The sequence below is a fragment of the Lodderomyces beijingensis genome (assembly GCF_963989305.1).
Source record: "Lodderomyces beijingensis strain CBS 14171 genome assembly, chromosome: 7".
Taxonomy (NCBI): Eukaryota; Fungi; Ascomycota; class Pichiomycetes; order Serinales; family Debaryomycetaceae; genus Lodderomyces; species Lodderomyces beijingensis.
In genome coordinates, this window is record NC_089976.1 from 437747 (window position 1) to 447763 (window position 10017).

Here is a 10017-nt window from a genome sequence, read left to right on the forward strand (position 1 = left end):
AGCGGTGTTTTGTTCAAGCATGGGAGTTTCAAGTGAGTGGGCGGGAACAGCGAGTCACGTGACATGGAAATGATCACCTCCCCTCCGGAGAAGTGGGCGTGGAGCCCCACACAGTCGAGTGCGAGACTTTTGACCGATAAATGAGGCTGTTGGAGACGAGACAAGCAACGACAAGCTTTTCCCGGAGATTAAGAGTGAAAACTACGCTACTTCTTCGGTAGTCATCTGTTAACTCTCGAGATTCGAATGGTGGCCTTGCTTAGTCTCCCATAGTCGTTCCCAGCGTGATCTAGAGCGATAGAGGTTGAAGTGGGAGAGTTGCAGCGGTGTTTTGTTCAAGCATGGGAGTTTCAAGTGAGTGGGCGGGAACAGCGAGTCACGTGACATGGAAATGATCACCTCCCCTCCGGAGAAGTGGGCGTGGAGCCCCACACAGTTGAGTGCGAGACTTTTGACCGATAAATAACGCTGCTGGAGACGAGACAAGCAACGACGAGCTTTTCCCGGAGATTAAGCGTGAAAACTACGCTACTTCTTCGGTAGTCATCTGTTAACTCTCGAGATTCGAATGGTGGCCTTGCTTAGTCTCCCATAGTCGTTCCCAGCGTGATCTAGAGCGATAGAGGTTGAAGTGTGAGAGTTATGGCGGTGTCTTGTTCAAGCATGGGAGTGGGAGTCACGTGACTTGGAAATGATCACCTCCCCTCCGGAGAAGTGGGCGTGGAGCCCCACACAGTCGAGTGCGAGACTTTTGACCGATAAATAACGCTGCTGGAGACGAGACAAGCAACGACGAGCTTTTCCCGGAGATTAAGCGTGAAAACTACGCTACTTCTTCGGTAGTCATCTGTTAACTCTCGAGATTCGAATGGTGGCCTTGCTTAGTCTCCCATAGTCGTTCCCAGCGTGATCTAGAGCGATAGAGGTTGAAGGGTGGGAGTTATGGCGGTGTTTTGTTCAAGCATGGGAGTTTCAAGTGAGTGGGCGGGAACAGCGCGTCACGTGACATGTGAATGATCACCTCCCCTCCGGAGAAGTGGGCGTGGAGCCCCACACAGTTGAGTGCGAGACTTTTGACCGATAAATGAGGCTGCTGGAGACGAGACAAGCAACGACGAGCTTTTCCCGGAGATTAAGCGTGAAAACTACGCTACTTCTTCGGTAGTCATCTGTTAACTCTCGAGATTCGAATGGTGGCATCGTCTAGTCTCCCATAGTCGTTCCCAGCGTGATATAGAGCGATAGAGGTTGAAGTGTGAGAGTTATGGCGGTGTCTTGTTCAAGCATGGGAGTGGGAGTCACGTGACTTGGAAATGATCACCTCCCCTCCGGAGAAGTGGGCGTGGAGCCCCACACAGTCGAGTGCGAGACTTTTGACCGATAAATAACGCTGCTGGAGACGAGACAAGCAACGACGAGCTTTTCCCGGAGATTAAGCGTGAAAACTACGCTACTTCTTCGGTAGTCATCTGTTAACTCTCGAGATTCGAATGGTGGCCTTGCTTAGTCTCCCATAGTCGTTCCCAGCGTGATATAGAGCGATAGAGGTTGAAGTGTGAGAGTTGCAGCGGTGTCTTGTTCAAGCATGGGAGTGGGAGTCACGTGACTTGGAAATGATCACCTCCCCTCCGGAGAAGTGGGCGTGGAGCCCCACACAGTCGAGTGCGAGACTTTTGACCGATAAATGAGGCTGTTGGAGACGAGACAAGCAACGACGAGCTTTTCCCGGAGATTAAGCGTGAAAACTACGCTACTTCTTCGGTAGTCATCTGTTAACTCTCGAGATTCGAATGGTGGCATCGTCCAGGCTCCCATAGTCGTTCCCAGCGTGATCTAGAGCGATAGAGGTTGAAGTGTGAGAGTTATGGCGGTGTCTTGTTCAAGCATGGGAGTGGGAGTCACGTGACTTGGAAATGATCACCTCCCCTCCGGAGAAGTGGGCGTGGAGCCCCACACAGTCGAGTGCGAGACTTTTGACCGATAAATAACGCTGCTGGAGACGAGACAAGCAACGACGAGCTTTTCCCGGAGATTAAGCGTGAAAACTACGCTACTTCTTCGGTAGTCATCTGTTAACTCTCGAGATTCGAATGGTGGCCTTGCTTAGTCTCCCATAGTCGTTCCCAGCGTGATCTAGAGCGATAGAGGTTGAAGGGTGGGAGTTATGGCGGTGTTTTGTTCAAGCATGGGAGTTTCAAGTGAGTGGGCGGGAACAGCGCGTCACGTGACATGTGAATGATCACCTCCCCTCCGGAGAAGTGGGCGTGGAGCCCCACACAGTTGAGTGCGAGACTTTTGACCGATAAATGAGGCTGCTGGAGACGAGACAAGCAACGACGAGCTTTTCCCGGAGATTAAGCGTGAAAACTACGCTACTTCTTCGGTAGTCATCTGTTAACTCTCGAGATTCGAATGGTGGCATCGTCTAGTCTCCCATAGTCGTTCCCAGCGTGATATAGAGCGATAGAGGTTGAAGTGTGAGAGTTATGGCGGTGTCTTGTTCAAGCATGGGAGTGGGAGTCACGTGACTTGGAAATGATCACCTCCCCTCCGGAGAAGTGGGCGTGGAGCCCCACACAGTCGAGTGCGAGACTTTTGACCGATAAATAACGCTGCTGGAGACGAGACAAGCAACGACGAGCTTTTCCCGGAGATTAAGCGTGAAAACTACGCTACTTCTTCGGTAGTCATCTGTTAACTCTCGAGATTCGAATGGTGGCCTTGCTTAGTCTCCCATAGTCGTTCCCAGCGTGATATAGAGCGATAGAGGTTGAAGTGTGAGAGTTGCAGCGGTGTCTTGTTCAAGCATGGGAGTGGGAGTCACGTGACTTGGAAATGATCACCTCCCCTCCGGAGAAGTGGGCGTGGAGCCCCACACAGTCGAGTGCGAGACTTTTGACCGATAAATGAGGCTGTTGGAGACGAGACAAGCAACGACGAGCTTTTCCCGGAGATTAAGCGTGAAAACTACGCTACTTCTTCGGTAGTCATCTGTTAACTCTCGAGATTCGAATGGTGGCATCGTCCAGTCTCCCATAGTCGTTCCCAGCGTGATATAGAGCGATAGAGGTTGAAGTGGGAGAGTTGCAGCGGTGTCTTGTTCAAGCATGTGAGTGGGCGGGAACAGCGAGTCACGTGACTTGGAAATGATCACATCCCCTCTGGAGAAGTGGGCGTGGAGCCCCACACAGTCGAGTGCGAGACTTTTGACCGATAAATGAGGCTGCTGGAGACGAGACAAGCAACGACGAGCTTTTCCCGGAGATTAAGCGTGAAAACTACGCTACTTCTTCGGTAGTCATCTGTTAACTCTCGAGATTCGAATGGTGGCCTTGCTTAGTCTCCCATAGTCGTTCCCAGCGTGATCTAGAGCGATAGAGGTTGAAGTGTGAGAGTTGCAGCGGTGTTTTGTTCAAGCATGTGAGTGGGCGGGAACAGCGCGTCACGTGACTTGGAAATGATCACATCCCCTCCGGAGAAGTGGGCGTGGAGCCCCACACAGTTGAGTGCGAGACTTTTGACCGATAAATAACGCTGCTGGAGACGAGACAAGCAACGACGAGCTTTTCCCGGAGATTAAGCGTGAAAACTACGCTACTTCTTCGGTAGTCATCTGTTAACTCTCGAGATTCGAATGGTGGCCTTGCTTAGTCTCCCATAGTCGTTCCCAGCGTGATCTAGAGCGATAGAGGTTGAAGTGTGAGAGTTGCAGCGGTGTCTTGTTCAAGCATGGGAGTGGGAGTCACGTGACTTGGAAATGATCACCTCCCCTCCGGAGAAGTGGGCGTGGAGCCCCACACAGTCGAGTGCGAGACTTTTGACCGATAAATGAGGCTGTTGGAGACGAGACAAGCAACGACGAGCTTTTCCCGGAGATTAAGCGTGAAAACTACGCTACTTCTTCGGTAGTCATCTGTTAACTCTCGAGATTCGAATGGTGGCCTTGCTTAGTCTCCCATAGTCGTTCCCAGCGTGATCTAGAGCGATAGAGGTTGAAGTGTGAGAGTTGCAGCGGTGTTTTGTTCAAGCATGTGAGTGGGCGGGAACAGCGCGTCACGTGACTTGGAAATGATCACCTCCCCTCCGGAGAAGTGGGCGTGGAGCCCCACACAGTTGAGTGCGAGACTTTTGACCGATAAATAACGCTGCTGGAGACGAGACAAGCAACGACGAGCTTTTCCCGGAGATTAAGCGTGAAAACTACGCTACTTCTTCGGTAGTCATCTGTTAACTCTCGAGATTCGAATGGTGGCCTTGCTTAGTCTCCCATAGTCGTTCCCAGCGTGATCTAGAGCGATAGAGGTTGAAGTGTGAGAGTTATGGCGGTGTCTTGTTCAAGCATGGGAGTGGGAGTCACGTGACTTGGAAATGATCACCTCCCCTCCGGAGAAGTGGGCGTGGAGCCCCACACAGTCGAGTGCGAGACTTTTGACCGATAAATAACGCTGCTGGAGACGAGACAAGCAACGACGAGCTTTTCCCGGAGATTAAGCGTGAAAACTACGCTACTTCTTCGGTAGTCATCTGTTAACTCTCGAGATTCGAATGGTGGCATCGTCCAGTCTCCCATAGTCGTTCCCAGCGTGATATAGAGCGATAGAGCTTGGTGGGGGGGTAGTTATGGCGGTGTCTTGTTCAAGCATGGGAGTGGGAGTCACGTGACTTGGAAATGATCACCTCCCCTCCGGAGAAGTGGGCGTGGAGCCCCACACAGTTGAGTGCGAGACTTTTGACCGATAAATGAGGCTGTTGGAGACGAGACAAGCAACGACGAGCTTTTCCCGGAGATTAAGCGTGAAAACTACGCTACTTCTTCGGTAGTCATCTGTTAACTCTCGAGATTCGAATGGTGGCATCGTCTAGTCTCCCATAGTCGTTCCCAGCGTGATATAGAGCGATAGAGGTTGAAGTGTGAGAGTTATGGCGGTGTCTTGTTCAAGCATGGGAGTGGGAGTCACGTGACTTGGAAATGATCACCTCCCCTCCGGAGAAGTGGGCGTGGAGCCCCACACAGTCGAGTGCGAGACTTTTGACCGATAAATAACGCTGCTGGAGACGAGACAAGCAACGACGAGCTTTTCCCGGAGATTAAGCGTGAAAACTACGCTACTTCTTCGGTAGTCATCTGTTAACTCTCGAGATTCGAATGGTGGCCTTGCTTAGTCTCCCATAGTCGTTCCCAGCGTGATATAGAGCGATAGAGGTTGAAGTGTGAGAGTTGCAGCGGTGTCTTGTTCAAGCATGGGAGTGGGAGTCACGTGACTTGGAAATGATCACCTCCCCTCCGGAGAAGTGGGCGTGGAGCCCCACACAGTCGAGTGCGAGACTTTTGACCGATAAATGAGGCTGTTGGAGACGAGACAAGCAACGACGAGCTTTTCCCGGAGATTAAGCGTGAAAACTACGCTACTTCTTCGGTAGTCATCTGTTAACTCTCGAGATTCGAATGGTGGCATCGTCCAGTCTCCCATAGTCGTTCCCAGCGTGATATAGAGCGATAGAGGTTGAAGTGTGAGAGTTGCAGCGGTGTCTTGTTCAAGCATGGGAGTTTCAAGTGAGAGCGCGTCACGTGACATGCAAATGATTGGAGAAGTGGGCGTGGAGCCCCACACAGTCGAGTGCGAGACTTTTGACCGATAAATAAGGCTGTTGGAGACGAGACAAGCAACGACGAGCTTTGCCCGGAGATTAAGAGTGAAAACTACGCTACTTCTTCGGTAGTCATCTGTTAACTCTCGAGATTCGAATGGTGGCATCGTCCAGTCTCCCATAGTCGTTCCCAGCGTGATATAGAGCGATAGAGGTTGAAGTGGGAGAGTTGCAGCGGTGTCTTGTTCAAGCATGTGAGTGGGCGGGAACAGCGAGTCACGTGACTTGGAAATGATCACATCCCCTCTGGAGAAGTGGGCGTGGAGCCCCACACAGTCGAGTGCGAGACTTTTGACCGATAAATGAGGCTGCTGGAGACGAGACAAGCAACGACGAGCTTTTCCCGGAGATTAAGCGTGAAAACTACGCTACTTCTTCGGTAGTCATCTGTTAACTCTCGAGATTCGAATGGTGGCCTTGCTTAGTCTCCCATAGTCGTTCCCAGCGTGATCTAGAGCGATAGAGGTTGAAGTGGGAGAGTTGCAGCGGTGTTTTGTTCAAGCATGGGAGTTTCAAGTGAGTGGGCGGGAACAGCGAGTCACGTGACATGGAAATGATCACCTCCCCTCCGGAGAAGTGGGCGTGGAGCCCCACACAGTCGAGTGCGAGACTTTTGACCGATAAATGAGGCTGTTGGAGACGAGACAAGCAACGACAAGCTTTTCCCGGAGATTAAGAGTGAAAACTACGCTACTTCTTCGGTAGTCATCTGTTAACTCTCGAGATTCGAATGGTGGCCTTGCTTAGTCTCCCATAGTCGTTCCCAGCGTGATCTAGAGCGATAGAGGTTGAAGTGGGAGAGTTGCAGCGGTGTTTTGTTCAAGCATGGGAGTTTCAAGTGAGTGGGCGGGAACAGCGAGTCACGTGACATGGAAATGATCACCTCCCCTCCGGAGAAGTGGGCGTGGAGCCCCACACAGTTGAGTGCGAGACTTTTGACCGATAAATAACGCTGCTGGAGACGAGACAAGCAACGACGAGCTTTTCCCGGAGATTAAGCGTGAAAACTACGCTACTTCTTCGGTAGTCATCTGTTAACTCTCGAGATTCGAATGGTGGCCTTGCTTAGTCTCCCATAGTCGTTCCCAGCGTGATCTAGAGCGATAGAGGTTGAAGTGTGAGAGTTATGGCGGTGTCTTGTTCAAGCATGGGAGTGGGAGTCACGTGACTTGGAAATGATCACCTCCCCTCCGGAGAAGTGGGCGTGGAGCCCCACACAGTCGAGTGCGAGACTTTTGACCGATAAATAACGCTGCTGGAGACGAGACAAGCAACGACGAGCTTTTCCCGGAGATTAAGCGTGAAAACTACGCTACTTCTTCGGTAGTCATCTGTTAACTCTCGAGATTCGAATGGTGGCCTTGCTTAGTCTCCCATAGTCGTTCCCAGCGTGATCTAGAGCGATAGAGGTTGAAGGGTGGGAGTTATGGCGGTGTTTTGTTCAAGCATGGGAGTTTCAAGTGAGTGGGCGGGAACAGCGCGTCACGTGACATGTGAATGATCACCTCCCCTCCGGAGAAGTGGGCGTGGAGCCCCACACAGTTGAGTGCGAGACTTTTGACCGATAAATGAGGCTGCTGGAGACGAGACAAGCAACGACGAGCTTTTCCCGGAGATTAAGCGTGAAAACTACGCTACTTCTTCGGTAGTCATCTGTTAACTCTCGAGATTCGAATGGTGGCATCGTCTAGTCTCCCATAGTCGTTCCCAGCGTGATATAGAGCGATAGAGGTTGAAGTGTGAGAGTTATGGCGGTGTCTTGTTCAAGCATGGGAGTGGGAGTCACGTGACTTGGAAATGATCACCTCCCCTCCGGAGAAGTGGGCGTGGAGCCCCACACAGTCGAGTGCGAGACTTTTGACCGATAAATAACGCTGCTGGAGACGAGACAAGCAACGACGAGCTTTTCCCGGAGATTAAGCGTGAAAACTACGCTACTTCTTCGGTAGTCATCTGTTAACTCTCGAGATTCGAATGGTGGCCTTGCTTAGTCTCCCATAGTCGTTCCCAGCGTGATATAGAGCGATAGAGGTTGAAGTGTGAGAGTTGCAGCGGTGTCTTGTTCAAGCATGGGAGTGGGAGTCACGTGACTTGGAAATGATCACCTCCCCTCCGGAGAAGTGGGCGTGGAGCCCCACACAGTCGAGTGCGAGACTTTTGACCGATAAATGAGGCTGTTGGAGACGAGACAAGCAACGACGAGCTTTTCCCGGAGATTAAGCGTGAAAACTACGCTACTTCTTCGGTAGTCATCTGTTAACTCTCGAGATTCGAATGGTGGCATCGTCCAGGCTCCCATAGTCGTTCCCAGCGTGATCTAGAGCGATAGAGGTTGAAGTGTGAGAGTTATGGCGGTGTCTTGTTCAAGCATGGGAGTGGGAGTCACGTGACTTGGAAATGATCACCTCCCTCCGGAGAAGTGGGCGTGGAGCCCCACACAGTCGAGTGCGAGACTTTTGACCGATAAATAACGCTGCTGGAGACGAGACAAGCAACGACGAGCTTTTCCCGGAGATTAAGCGTGAAAACTACGCTACTTCTTCGGTAGTCATCTGTTAACTCTCGAGATTCGAATGGTGGCCTTGCTTAGTCTCCCATAGTCGTTCCCAGCGTGATCTAGAGCGATAGAGGTTGAAGGGTGGGAGTTATGGCGGTGTTTTGTTCAAGCATGGGAGTTTCAAGTGAGTGGGCGGGAACAGCGCGTCACGTGACATGTGAATGATCACCTCCCCTCCGGAGAAGTGGGCGTGGAGCCCCACACAGTTGAGTGCGAGACTTTTGACCGATAAATGAGGCTGCTGGAGACGAGACAAGCAACGACGAGCTTTTCCCGGAGATTAAGCGTGAAAACTACGCTACTTCTTCGGTAGTCATCTGTTAACTCTCGAGATTCGAATGGTGGCATCGTCTAGTCTCCCATAGTCGTTCCCAGCGTGATATAGAGCGATAGAGGTTGAAGTGTGAGAGTTATGGCGGTGTCTTGTTCAAGCATGGGAGTGGGAGTCACGTGACTTGGAAATGATCACCTCCCCTCCGGAGAAGTGGGCGTGGAGCCCCACACAGTCGAGTGCGAGACTTTTGACCGATAAATAACGCTGCTGGAGACGAGACAAGCAACGACGAGCTTTTCCCGGAGATTAAGCGTGAAAACTACGCTACTTCTTCGGTAGTCATCTGTTAACTCTCGAGATTCGAATGGTGGCCTTGCTTAGTCTCCCATAGTCGTTCCCAGCGTGATATAGAGCGATAGAGGTTGAAGTGTGAGAGTTGCAGCGGTGTCTTGTTCAAGCATGGGAGTGGGAGTCACGTGACTTGGAAATGATCACCTCCCCTCCGGAGAAGTGGGCGTGGAGCCCCACACAGTCGAGTGCGAGACTTTTGACCGATAAATGAGGCTGTTGGAGACGAGACAAGCAACGACGAGCTTTTCCCGGAGATTAAGCGTGAAAACTACGCTACTTCTTCGGTAGTCATCTGTTAACTCTCGAGATTCGAATGGTGGCATCGTCCAGTCTCCCATAGTCGTTCCCAGCGTGATATAGAGCGATAGAGGTTGAAGTGGGAGAGTTGCAGCGGTGTCTTGTTCAAGCATGTGAGTGGGCGGGAACAGCGAGTCACGTGACTTGGAAATGATCACATCCCCTCTGGAGAAGTGGGCGTGGAGCCCCACACAGTCGAGTGCGAGACTTTTGACCGATAAATGAGGCTGCTGGAGACGAGACAAGCAACGACGAGCTTTTCCCGGAGATTAAGCGTGAAAACTACGCTACTTCTTCGGTAGTCATCTGTTAACTCTCGAGATTCGAATGGTGGCCTTGCTTAGTCTCCCATAGTCGTTCCCAGCGTGATCTAGAGCGATAGAGGTTGAAGTGTGAGAGTTGCAGCGGTGTTTTGTTCAAGCATGTGAGTGGGCGGGAACAGCGCGTCACGTGACTTGGAAATGATCACATCCCCTCCGGAGAAGTGGGCGTGGAGCCCCACACAGTTGAGTGCGAGACTTTTGACCGATAAATAACGCTGCTGGAGACGAGACAAGCAACGACGAGCTTTTCCCGGAGATTAAGCGTGAAAACTACGCTACTTCTTCGGTAGTCATCTGTTAACTCTCGAGATTCGAATGGTGGCCTTGCTTAGTCTCCCATAGTCGTTCCCAGCGTGATCTAGAGCGATAGAGGTTGAAGTGTGAGAGTTGCAGCGGTGTCTTGTTCAAGCATGGGAGTGGGAGTCACGTGACTTGGAAATGATCACCTCCCTCCGGAGAAGTGGGCGTGGAGCCCCACACAGTCGAGTGCGAGACTTTTGACCGATAAATAACGCTGCTGGAGACGAGACAAGCAACGACGAGCTTTTCCCGGAGATTAAGCGTGA